We start from the raw sequence: 13849 nt of genomic DNA, 5'->3' as shown, positions 1-13849 counted from the left end.
ATAACCCATTTTGCCCAAACACACTTAATCACATAAAGTTTTCTTTGTGTGATAACTATTAAAATCCTGGTATTGATCAGGCGCACTTCAGGAAATGCTGATTTAATGAATCCATGGAGATCATAGGAAGGGATTTCATGTTATTGATCACCTTCTAGATTCCAGGCACTGTTTTATGTGATTGATATAAATAGAAGAACCTTGACTCACATAGAAGAACCAGCCCCCAGAGGTGGTTGTCACGATCCTGATTTTATATATGAGGTGAACATGTTTCCATGGACACACAACTTTAGGTGGCGTAGGGTTTTGAGCCAGTGTCTGACTCTAGAGCCCAGGGCCCCTTCCTCAGCAGCACTCAAAATATACTAACAATGAAAACAAAGCAGCACAAGGTATTTCTAACACCTCTGTGAACCTGTGCTCTCAGTTCTGAAGGTTGGGTCTTTCATAAGATAAGTGGAATTTTCTTGACAGATTTTTTTACAAATGAAACAATGAATCTGCCTTCTCTTGTGGCTTGCCATCTGTTATAAAGCCCAAGAGACAAATCTTTCTCTTCACAGCAGAGCCAGGCTGAACAATTGTACCAAGTAACCAAGGTGCAGAATGCAGAATAAAGTCAGCTGCTGCACTGGTCTGCATCCTGTTTAAGTGAAACTAATACAGAGAATGTTGTGCATCTCACTAGGTTCATCCTCGAGATAAATGTGTTAGGAGCTTAGCCTTTAGAAGAAATTTCCATACGTTTATTAACCAGCTCCCGGGGGCAGCTGGATCAAAAGCAAAAGGGACTTTCAGGTTCACATTAACTTCTGCTCAGATCCTGATCAAGTGACTTTTTCACTCCATCTGAAATAATTTAGTGTTTCAGACCTGCTAGTTTCTCCAGGTTTTTCAGGAAAACCTAATCTTTAATTGGTGAATTATGGCTCATATTAAAGCAAGTATTCCATAAATAAAGGCAATGTGGAATCAAGTAGGCATCAAGTAGGCACTTGTGAAAATAGCCATAGGGAAAGAGGAGTGTATGGTAAGAAGAGTAGACTAAAGAGACTGCTCAGACCAGAGATTACAGTGAGACAAGACCCATTTAGAGAAAGCTAATTTCATGTCAGCACATGAGGGATACATCGGGATTAATGAAGGACACCAGGTGGATTGGCTGCAAGGCAATCTGCGTGAAAACACCCACAGCTAGGAGGCGGAAGACCCAGGATGGCAAGAGTAGCCACTTCTCCCAGCACCTGTGGGGCCTGTATCTGAGAGCAGCACTGTATCTCCCAGTGTAGATGTTAGGATTAGAGTAGCATCACCCAGGCAGCATTTTTCTTGAAAAAGCCCCAATACCACCACACCAGAGGCAACAGCTTGTGATTGAGATGGGGAAGCAGGAGTCAGAAAAATTCTTTCTGGAACACATAGGGGAAGAACCTTTCAAAGCTCTCAAAAAGGGCTGAGGGGATTCTTGAGGGTGGCTAATTTCTAGCAACCACTCAACTAGAGACTGTACAGGAAGTGTAACTCTATGTTATAGACCCAGGCTGGAATAGGAAGCACTATATCTAAAAACCTAGTTTGGGTTGCATTGGTTATACTGGTTATGGTTTGTGTCTTTCCAGCCCTCACTTCTCCTGTAAAAAAATCCTCTCCACCTGACCAGGGTCGAGGCATGTGACCCAAGCTTGGCCAATCACAGTGTGTCATGCATGCCCAGGGAACACTGGGTTTGGTACAGGTATGAACACATAACCAAGACCAAGCCTGTTAGAATATATCCTTGAATTTGTTAAGAGTTGGATAGTTTATATATAGGCCCAAATAAGAGAATTCAGAATGCAGAGTACCTTAGTGATTTTCTTTTTGAAAAAAACTGTTGTAACTTCAAAATTCTGAGTTCTGCGTTTGATGGTTCTACTAGATGTTTTTGTACCAAGTTCTCCTTTATTTCCAATAGCATAGGTAATGCAGATATTTTTCCACCACTTTGTATTTATTTTAATGATATTTATCTATATTTCTATTGTATGTTTGAGTTTCTGACAAATTTAACAAAGCCAGGTCCTATATTTTTCGTTTGCATCACTGCTATATTCCAAAAGAGGAGGCAGAGAGCATTTATTTGGGAATTAGGCTCCCCCTGGTGGTAGATTTAGCACCTTCTATGGCATCTTACTCTCAGACTAAAAATCCAATTCTGTTATATAGCATCTTGGGCCTAAGAGATTGAGGTATTTGCTAACTCCTTTGCTACATGGTCTGCATGAATGTTGATGTGAAATTTAGAAAGCCATAGAATTAGTTCTAAAATGTATGAACCAGGAACTAAGAAAGAGATCACTATAGTTTGAAGACAGTGGTAAATGTTGGTAAATGTTTAAAAATTAACGCTCTGAAAAGCACTGATTTGTAGTAGTATTTGCCAGTTTTTGTGGTGTAAATATCTCCATCATGGCTCATTTCAAGCCAGTGAATGTGCAGCTGGGAACAGATGCTCATAATGGGCTCTGACAAGCCAGCTCCAGTGCACTACTGGTTGAAGCTGGGGAAGGCTTGAACTGGAATTTATATTCTGCATAAGATATGTAAGAGGCAGGAGTGCACAGCAGAAAAATCTCAAGTGCTTTAAAGTTAGATCTATATTTAAACCTCACTCTGCTGCTTTCTAGCTTTGAGCAATAATATGTTTTTTGAAATTGTGTTCTTGTCTCTAAAACGAATCAATACCTCGCTTGCAAAACTGTTGTAAAAATTAAAGAGGCTATGTATATAGATCACCCCAATGGAACATGTATTTCTAATAATGGCAGGTTAATTATCCACGTACACACAGAGAAGGTAGAACCATCTGGAACGGAATGAAAATGAGCAGTCACAGAGATGCTCACCAGGTCCTGAAATGAGAGCTGTTACACTGACAGGCACGTGTGACCTCTGATCTCAGAGAGTTTCTTCTAGTCAGGAAGAGTTGTCTGCTCAGTTGGCTGTGAGGAAGTCATTCTGATTATAAAGAGGATTATATATTGGAGGATTATGAAGTAGTAACAGCAGATAAATAATAATTGTATTTCGATTTTGGTTTTCTGCATAGGAGGCAAGAGGAGGCAATTAACTATCAAATAGTGGGGAATACTTTGTCTTGGATGTCTGGTCCTGGCCCCTGGCAGAATAAACACAACATACCCAACTCTTGGTCTCCTGCTTCTGGTGTGGATTTCCTTCTTTCTATTTTAAAATTTATTTATTTATTTATTTATTTATTATTTTTTTTTTTTTTGTCTTTTTGTCTTTTTTTGTTGTTGTTGTTGCTATTTCTTGGGCCGCTCCCGCGGCATATGGAGATTCCCAGGCTAGGGGTCCAATCGGAGCTGTAGCCACCGGCCTATGCCAGAGCCACAGCAACGCGGGATCCGAGCCGCGTCTGCAATCTACACCACAGCTCACGGCAACGCCAGATCGTTAACCCACTGAGCAAGGGCAGGGACCGAACCCGCAACCTCATGGTTCCTAGTCGGATTCGTTAACCCCTGCGCCACGACGGGAACTCCTAAAATTTATTTTTAAAACATTTTTATTATAGTTGATTTACAATGTTCTGTCAATTTCTGCTGTACATCAAAGTGACCCAGTTTTATACACACATACACACACACACACACACACACACATACACACATATACACATACATATACATACACATTCTTTTTCTCACATTGCCCTCTATCATGTTCCATCACAAGTGATTGGATGTAGTTTCCTGTGCTATATACAGCAGTGGATTTATTTCTAATCTTTTGAAAGTTCTCCCTTGTGTGGGCCTCTTTGTTCTGACTTCCTAGATGACAAAGACCTAAGTCTTTGAAGGAACATTTCCTGTCTTTATTTAAGTATTAAAAGTTTGGCTCTAGGGAGCAGAGAACCAGCAGATCACTAAGTTATTGGGGTGAACAGCCCCAAAGCCATTCCAAATCCCAGCCTCTTGGGAATTTCATCAGAGGCCTCCAGGGAATGACCCCAAGAAATTGAGACAGACTCATAAAATGCAGGCACGTGTCTGGTCTTCTGTAAATTTAATTTCTCCACAACATTAAACTCACAGGATGTCAAAATATCTTTTTTTTCCCTCCCTCTGGATAACAGTATTTTAGCAACCAGGACTTTTTCCCAGATCTGTTTCCATAAGAGAATTTCTAGCTGGAGAAGCCTATAGAATACTAACACTTTAAAAAAAATGGCTTTGTTTTTTTAATAAAAAATAAACTGTCTATGACAAGCCATTTTCTGAGTCCTGAAACACAGGAAAGGGGAGAGAAGTCAAGGGAGAGTCAGAGTAAAGGTGGGATCAAAGCTCAGACAACTTAAGCCAGGAGGTGGTCGGACTTCAGGTCTGACTTCCAGAAGAGAGAGGTGCACGCTTGCTAAGTGCAGCAGCTCCCTGTAGAGGGCCCTGGGAGAGAGGGTGCTGGTACCGAAGGTGGCAGCTCCTTTCAGAGTTGGAGTCCCCAGGAGTAGTTTTATCTCCTGGTTGTTAGGATGTTTAATATTTGTTACCATGGGTTTTGTGAAGATATTTTTAAACACCTGCTCCTCCACTGGAAAAAAAAAGACATTTTTAAACTATTTCAGTAAAAACTATGAAAATTTACCCAAATTTTTACCTAGTCAATTCTCAGTGAGCATGTCCTCCAGATGACATGACTGCACCATATTCACAGTTCTTTTTTTTTAATTTTTTAAAATTTTAATTTTTTCTGTTTAGGGCCACACCTGCAGCACAGGGAAATTCCCAGGCTAGGGGTCAAATAGGAGCTATAGCTGCCAACCTACACCACAGCCACAGCCATGCCAGGTCCAAGCCGCCTCTGTGACCTATACCACAGCTCATGGCAATGCCAGATCCTTAACCCACTGATCGAGGCCAGGGATTGAACCCATATCCTCACAGATACTGATCAGGTTTGTTACTGCTGAGCCACAAAGGGAACTCCCAGGGTTAACTTTAAACAGGCTTTATTTCTTATATTTATTTTGTAACCAAACACAAGATCATTCTGGAAGGTCCTGAAGAACGCAACATGATCAAGAGATTCTGAAATTCTTAGCATTTTCTTGACATCCCCCAGTTGCTGCTCCAGAATACTTTGTCCTCAAGGATGATGAATGAGGCAGGAAGAGGAGGGCTGGGTGGAGCTGCCACCTGAGAGATGCCTTTAGAAGATCTACTGAGGGAAGGTAGATCCCAGGAGTGTGTGCACAGGGTTCCATTTCTGGGCTCAGCTCTACGGAGCCCCTGGGTCCTACCGAATACTTATTTGTTCCTTTACTTCAAAGCTGCTAGAGGGGAAGGGATCATATTTACAGGTCCAATTTTAGCTCTTTGTAGTTGCAGTTCCAACCAAGTAGAAGATAGGTTTTTATTTTTTCAAAGAGGTTTTTTTTTTTAATTGAAAAAAATATTAAAAAAAAAACTTTTAGAGAGGAGGTTTGAGAAAATATAGGGAAAGTCTCTTTTAGGAAAAAATTGTTTGTATGTAACTTTGTGTGTTCTTCTTATTGTTTGTTTTAATTGGAAACTGAGCTTTGTAGGGTTTTGAAAAGCATGTAGCAAAGTTTTGCTTAGGGGCTTTGAGCTGCTATTTTTGTGGCTTATTTGATTTGAAAACTTTGTTTATTTGTTTAGAAACTGAGGCTAGAGAACGTTAAACAAGATCAAGTTTCTAAAAAGGATCTCCATTTTTTTTTCCTACTTCAGGTCCAGAAATGTGGTGGAAGATTTCTGTAAAGAAACATTTTTTTTTTACTTTTGGACTTTAGTTTTCAATTAGAAACTGAGGCTGGTGGATTTCAACATGATTTTTTAAAGCCACATCTAAATTTTAAAGCGGAATCTTTCTCTGCTATTTTTACTCTTCTTCATATCAGAAAAATTTTCTTTTCCTTAGCTTTTGTCTGTTACTTTGCTTTATATTAGAAACAATGGCATGGGAACTTGAAATAGCATCACATATTAGAAAACTTTTTAAAAGCCACTTTAAAATTGTACAGCCAAACTTTGGGCTGCATATTTCTGCTATTTTTGTTTGACTTTAAAGCAGAAGCTTTGGAATGCATGTTGTGTATTTATACCATATGGTATTTCAGTGTAAGTGGTAAATGCTTTCATTCTTTGTTGTATTCAACATATATTACTGAGTTCCTCCTTGGTGCTAGGCATTCGCCTGGGCTTTAGGGCAGAGCAGTGAGTAAAGCCAAGTCCATGGCCTTATGATGTTTGGATTAAATGGGTGCTTGGTTGGATATTCCATTTGGAAGTAGGGGCAGGATTTGTGGCTAGGCAGTAGATTGAGGGATGAAGGGTGTGAAGAGATAGGTTTCAGGTTGAGCTGGAGTTGGTGGTGGGTGTTGGTTGTAGAGTTGGGGGGAAGGAGCAATGACCAGGAAGGGTGGGCTGGAAATGGGAGAATAACGGGAAGAGGGTGAAGGCTGGGCTTGGTATTGGATTGGCAACTAATAGGATCAGAGTTTCACTGGATGTCACCCAATGTGTGGTATAGTAGAATGCACCCTGGTTTCTGCAGGTATGTCTCCTTCATGCCAGCTGGGCAGTCTGAAAAGGATCCCACTATAAACATGTAGAAATTTCCTTCTACTCCTCAGCATATATGTACACACACTAGAGGGTGAGATACGATCATTCATTTTCTTCATTTCTTTTGACAAATATTTACTGAGCTCCTACTTTGTACCAGGTTCTCATCCAGGCTTTGGGGTATGGCAGTGAACAAAACAGATGAAATCTTTGGTCTCATGATAACATAGATTCAAATGGGTATACATCTAAATAAAGACTTCTGGGGAGGGGGAGCACAGATGAACTAGAGTCAGGTGTAGAAACTAAGACCAAATATTAACCTAATTGTGGTGCTTTTCTGGGATGTCAGGCTCAGTTGTGCAGAGTTGAGTTTAGTGCTTGAGTAGGGGTACGAGAAAAGATTGTGGGTCCACACAAGGAAAGAGTTGTAACCAAGGCCCCCTAGCCCCCAGAAGTTGACCAGAAAAGATTCCACACAGTGGTACAGAGGAACCACAAGGAAGCTTATCTCCTTCAGGGTAGGGATCTGTAGGGAAAAAATTCAGCCCTGACTCTCAAAAGCCACAGACCAGAACCTGACCTGAATTTGTGATCTGAAACTGCAATAGCCTAGACATTGGAAAGCGCTGGGAAAACCAAGCCTAGAAAAAAAAATGTAGAGCCATTAACCAGAGCAAATCTAACCCTGCTTAAAATGATGTTTCCGACAGCTTGTACCACAGAAGAGTCTCCCTGAAACAAGCCCTGACAAAGAGGAGCTCATTGTAAAAGATGCCATCTTATAAGAGGACACAGTGAGAGTCAACAGAAACAACACTGGGTAAGTTATACTTCTGAGAATTCAGTTAATGGAATAACCATCTGAAAGAGGATGGAAAGAAAGGCTGTTTAAAATAAAGTCATAAACAGGGAATTAAGACTCATAAGAAAGAATAAGACCCTATGATAACAGAGCAATCAGATTTGAAAAGCTATCAAATAAAGATTCCAGAAATAAAGAACACAGACATTTAAGGTTAAAAAAAATCCTATGAAAAGTGAAGCTATACCTAATCAATGAAAATACTATGATGGGGAGGGAGAGAGGGATTATTATAATGCAGCCCTGAGGAAAAAAAAATATAGAAGTATTAGAGGCTAAGTGACATGACAGTTAAGAGAATTAAAAATTATAGCTGCATATAAAATAGGAGTTTTATAAAGAAAGAGATTAAAACTATTCATTACAAATGATAAAAGGAAAAATTCACCAGGAAGTGATATTTCTAAACTTGTGTGAACCTACAATAAAGAAAATTGTATCATAATCACATAGAGAAATTCTTTAAAAATGCAATAATTTTTAGTTTTAGCACACCTCCCTTAATATGTGCTGTTAGATAGATCAGGCAGGACTGGTAAGGATGTAGAAGATATAAAAAATGCAAAATGGCTTGATTTAGTGAACCTATTCAGAGCCAAACACTAGAGAATAAACATCTTTTAAAGTACACTTGAAACATCTACAAAAATTAGCCATATGCTAGGCCAAAAGGCAAAAAATCCGAAGAATAAATAACAAAACCCCATGTTGTCTAAATGCAAGTTTTTAAAATTAAAAAGAAAATCATAAATCTCCCCCCAAAATGTTTAGACATTTTAAAAGCATGTATTTAAGTAATTCACAGATCAAAGAAGATTTTATATGTAAAATGAGAAATATTTAGACTGACAACAAAACATAAAAAATTAATATGGTGCAGCTAAAACAGTACTTAGAAGAAAATTTAACTGCATGTTTTAAGTGGGTTTTGGCCAAAGATACATACTAGCTTTCTCTTTACAGATTCAGATAATTAATAAGTTCTTTTTAAGAGTCTGTATTATAAAGTATTTCAAACATATATAAGGGTACAAAGGATACTGTAATGAACCTTCATACACCTATCAGCTGGCTTCAGTAATTATCTGCTTACCACCAGTCCTATTTCATCTGTATTTCCAGGCTGCCCTGTCCCAGACACCACTGGATTTTGCTGAAGCAAATTACTGACATCCTATCATTTCAGCCACAAATATTTCATTATGCATATCTAAAGATAAATACTCTTAAAGAGAAAATTGTAACCACAATATCATAATCACAACTATATTTTTAACAAGACTTTCTTAATGTAATCAAGTATCAAAGCAATTGACATGTAACTGATCAGAAAGTGGCTCCCTCTCCCCCACTCTCAGCTGTTAGGACTGTGTTCAGGAAAGGAAGGAATGGGAGAGAAGAGAGACTTTTTTATTCTCTTTAATGTCTGTAAGTCAGTACATCCTTGTGACTCTAGAACTATGCATTCCAATATGGAAGCCACTAGCCATACATGGTTATTTAAATTTTAATTAACTAAAATTAAATCAACTTTAAACTTCATTTCTTAGTCAACTAGCCACATTTTGAGTGCTCAATAGACAAACTAGACAATAACATTAAAGAAAGAAAAGTGGAGTTCCCATCGTGGCTCAGTGGTTCACGAACCCGACTAATATCCATGAGGACTCAGGTTCAATCCCTGGCCTTGCTCAGTGGGTTAAGGATCCAGCGTTGCCATGAGCTGTGGTGTAGGTCACAGACGTGACTTGGATCCCGTATTGCTGTGGCTGTGGCATGGATCCGATTCAACCGCTAGCCTGGGAACCTATATATGCCACAGGTGCAACCCTAAAAAGACAAAAGACAGAAAGACAGACGAAAGACAGACGAAAGAAAGGAAGAAAGAAAAGAAAGAAAAAAGTTATTGGATAATTTCACTTGCAAACAGACATCAAAAATAATATAGCACCCAAATCACACATGTTGTTTTAAAAGCCCATCAAGGCCAAGGAGAAGTTTTCTCAGGAAAGCAAGATAATACATCTTTTGAAAACGTGAAATGCACTACATTAATGAATATGGAGACAATTAATAGAGTCAGACAATTAATATGCTAAATTTCAAGACCTATTCATCATACTGCCTTTAGCAAACCAAGAATAGAGGAATCTGCCTTAACTTGCTAAAGTGTATCTATGAAAACCCCACGAGGAACATCCAGCTGGATGGAAGTGTAAATTGGTTTAAGTATAGAGAACAGTTTGGCGATAAGTGCCGTAGGCTGAAGGGGTACATGCTTGGCATGTCAGAAATTCCACTGTAACTGTAGGCTCTAGAGCAGTGGTTCTCAGACTGAGAGGTTTTGGCCCTCTGGGGACATTTGGCAAAGTTTGAAGACATTTTGAGTTGTCACACTGTAAGGGGAGGATTGTGGATGGATGGGCAGGGGCAGTTGTTACTAGCTTCTAGTGTGTGGAGTCCAAGGATGTTGCTAAACATCCTACTGTGCACAGGCAGCCCCACAGCAAAACATTATCCAGTCTAAAATGTGAAACAAAAGCTCTGCCCCAGAAGCATGCCACAGATATTCATAGCAGAACTATTTGTAATTTTTTTAAACAAGTAGAAACACAGTCCTTTAAAACTGAGTGCCATGCAACAGTTCATTTACATGGATTACAAGTGTGTATCAACATGAGAAATCTCAAACAAATATTGAGTGAAGAAAACACAAATTGCTAAAGGATGTACACAAATACAATTTATGTAAACTTATAAACCTTAGCCATCTCTACAGTAACTCGTCCCTTGGGTCACTTCCACTGTCCATGGGCACCTGCCTTCATCCTTCTCAAGTCCTCTTCTTTGCTTTACTAACCCGGTGACATCATGTTTTACAGGATTCCATTTTTTTTTGGACTCTGTTTATATTGTTTTTGTTATATACATGTATGATAAAAGTAAAAAAAAAAGAATACATGGAAATGATATACTCCAACTTCAGGAGAGTGGTTATCTTGGGAGGAAGGGAAAGGAAAGGTGGGTGGGGGGTGCTGTGATTGTATCTGGGGTGTTTTATTTCTCTGAAGAGATTCCTGACACAAATGCTGCAAAATATTAACATTTCCTTTGTTTCCATGGTCCATATTACAAAGGTCCGTTCCATCATTTTTTCTGTGTTTTAAAATAGCTCAGAATTAATAGCGAAGAACAAAAAGAAAGAAAAAGAATGAAAGATAAGCCAGCACTTTTTTTTTAACTCAATGAATTTTATTACATTTATAGTTGTACAGCAATCATCACAGCCAACACTGGTCTTAGAATGAGAAGTAAATAGAAATCACAGCTCTGCTGTTTTCCCAAAGAAACCCTGAGGAAATAGCCAAGCTATCTCAGGCATCTTTCCTCAGCTATAAAACAGGCTGACAATTCTTAGTCCAAGTCAGTGTTTTTCACTTTTGTCATTCTGTGATGCCTCAACAATTCTGCTGAAATTCCCTTATTGTCTGTGCTATTTTGGGGGGGCTCAGCCCACAACTTATAACCATCTTTGAAGCATCCTGTACTCTTCCCATCGCACTTTAGAAAACATTGGTCTATTATTGTAAGGCACTTTGTGAGTGGACTGAGGCTCCATATGTAAAAGCCCCCAATCATGTGAGCCCCTATTATGCATTCAGGAAATACAGTAAATGTATGTTGGAGCCTAATGTAAATAGTTTATGTCATAAATTACTTCTTATAATTTAAAAATGCATAAATGCAGAGTTAGCACCACATACTGGGTCAGCTCACTCTACAATTTTTTTTTTTTTTTGGTCTTTTTGTCTTTCTAGGGCCACACCCATGGCATACGGAGGTTCCCAGGCTAGGGGTCAAATCAGAGATATAGCTGCCAGCCTACACCACAGCCACAGCAATGTCAGATCTGAGCTGCATCTGTGACCTACACCACAGCTCATGGCAACACCGGATACTTAACCCGCCGAGCGAGGCCACGTCCTCATGGATAACAATCAGGTTCACTAACCACTGAGCCATGATGGGAACTCCTTGATCTACAAATATTTTAAGAGTTTACTCTATGCAAGATATCAGACTAGGAGATTTGGGGCATGGAGAGAAGACCTAGCTATGGGCACTAGTCCCACAGTTTAGAGAGAGATGCATGTGAAGAAAATATACCAGTATGCACAAGAGACAATCAGAAATTCATTTCAACACTTTGAGAGAGCGAATACTATACCCACATACCTGATTCACTCCTGAATAAATGGTAGGAATAATGGCTTGATAGTGACCTAATTATTATTCTTACCTTTCACTGTTTGAGTGCTTACTTTCTCCTAGGCATCATGAGAAGTGATTTTCAAATATTACTCACTGGAGTTCCCATTGTGGCTCAGCAGTAATGAACCTGAGTAGTACCACAGGGACGAGGGTTCAATCCCTGGCCTTGCTCAGTGGGTTCAGGATCCGACATTGCTGTGAGCTGTGGTGTGGCAGACATAGCACAAATAAAGGAGGCAAATATAACTCAGATGCTCCCACATCCTTTGGCTTTTTGTGGGCCTGTTTTCTTTAATATTAAGATAAAATGCCTGGAGCCTGCATCCCACATAATGTGCAGAATCTGACACATTCCACAGTATTTGGAAGAGCTTTTTTTTTAAGTTGAAGTGCAATAGATTTACAGTGTTGTTTTAGTTTCAGGTGTACATACAGCAGGGTGATTCACTTATACATGTATATATCCATTCTTTTTCAGATTTTTACAAGATATTGAATGTAGTTCCCTGTGCTATATGATAGGTCCTTATTGTATATCTATTTTGTAGGTAGTAGTTTGTATATATTAATCCCCAAATCCTAATTTGGTTTTCCCCATCTTTCCTTTTAGTTACTATAAGATTGTTTTCTATGTCTGTGAATCTGTTTCTGTTTTATAAGTAAATTCATTCGTATCATTTTTTTAGATTCCACATACAAGTGCTGTCATGTGATATTTGTCTTCCTGTCTGACTTCCTTCACTTAGTCTGATAATCTTGAGGTCCTTTCATGTTGCTGCAAATGGCAATATTTCATTTTGGTTTTATGGCTGAGTAATATTCCATTGCGTGTGTTTACATAACACATCTTCTTTATCCATTCATCTGTCAGTAGACACTTAGGTTGCTTCTGTGTCTTAGCTATTATAAATAGTACTGCTATGAACATTTGTGTGCATGTATCTTTTCAAATTAGAGTTTTTGCCTTTCCATATATATGCCCAGGTAGGATTGCTGGATCATATGGTAACTCTATTTTTAGTGTTTTAAGGAACCTCCATACTATTCTCCATAGTGGCTGCACCAATTTACATTTCCTTCAACAGTGTGGGAGGGTTCCCTTTTCTTGGTGGGGGGGCTTTCTGAGTGTGTCTCAATGGCGTAAGCGTGAGTGATGAGTGTTAGTTTCCTGCCTCCTTCCCCCAGATCCCGGATCCTGGATTGAGTCTCAAGCACACATCTCCTAGCCATCCACTTGTATGCTGATCCTCTTTCTGTCCTCTTCATCTGACTTATGAAATTCCTCCTGTCTTCATCCCTTAAAACATCACTTCCACATATGCATTGTAGCCATGAACTTTTCTGAAAGTTAGAAAAATAAAGGGCACTAAGTGCAAAACAGAATAGAAAACAACCTAAGATTAAATATTTTACATCTAACCCTTTCTCTTCCCTCCAAAACCCTCTTCCATTTATCCCTCCTTCTCTCCAAATTTCAGGCTCCTTGACCTTATGCTGTCTGTCTTTCCTGGACTGAATGTAGATATCTGGTTTTAAATACTTTACTCAGAAGAGAAAATCAGCTTTTTTGAATTCAGTCCTTTTCCATTATCTAGACTTGCGGGGCAAAGGGTGAGAAATGTAGGTTTGCCTTTCAGATCCATAGACACATCAAGATATTTTCTAAACAAAAGAGTAAGTCTCTCTTTAAGAAATATTCTTCTGCCTTGACCAATGACTTGAATGGAAGTCATCTTTTAAAATGTCATTCCTGCTCTGCCTCACTTCACATGCATCTAAATGCATTTACAACTTCCCACTTTACAAATGAAGAAACTGAAACTTAAGGAGATTAAGGTACCTCTTCTACCTAGTTTGTAAGTGACAAAGCTGAAATCTAGCCGTGTATCTACTGATTCTAAAGCCTTATCCTCTTGAGTACCCCATTTATACACTTCTGGTTCAGAAAGCATGGGCTACACATATTCAAGAAATGTAAGATACTGGCAGAAAGCAGATGAAGGGATATTCCAGTTGGAAGGAGAGATATATTAGTGAGAATTAGTCCGGACATGATGGTATAAAGATTCAAACCAAGGAGTGGCAGTGGGTAAAGAGTTTTGACCATTTGATGGGGACAAAG

The 13849-nt window shown here is 39.1% G+C and overlaps 1 protein-coding gene across 1 annotated transcript in view; it reads left to right on the top strand.

The window, feature by feature from the left end:
- The window catches only part of LOC102168194 (uncharacterized), a 137491-nt gene that overhangs the window by 60631 nt on the left and 63011 nt on the right, over positions 1-13849 (top strand). Inside the window, exon 4 of the mRNA XM_085004473.1 lies at positions 7304-7413. The gene's annotated coding sequence lies outside the window, so the exon portion shown is untranslated. The remainder of the gene's footprint in view (positions 1-7303; positions 7414-13849) is intronic.

The sequence above is a fragment of the Sus scrofa genome, chromosome 17 (assembly GCF_054392235.1).
Source record: "Sus scrofa isolate SSC_HxYL_T2T_F1_AM1 chromosome 17, Sscrofa_HxYL_maternal_Yorkshire_Landrace_v2.0, whole genome shotgun sequence".
In the NCBI taxonomy this organism is placed as follows: domain Eukaryota; kingdom Metazoa; phylum Chordata; class Mammalia; order Artiodactyla; family Suidae; genus Sus; species Sus scrofa.
Note: the sequence above shows the minus strand (reverse complement) of the source record. Positions and strands in the feature narration are given on the sequence as shown.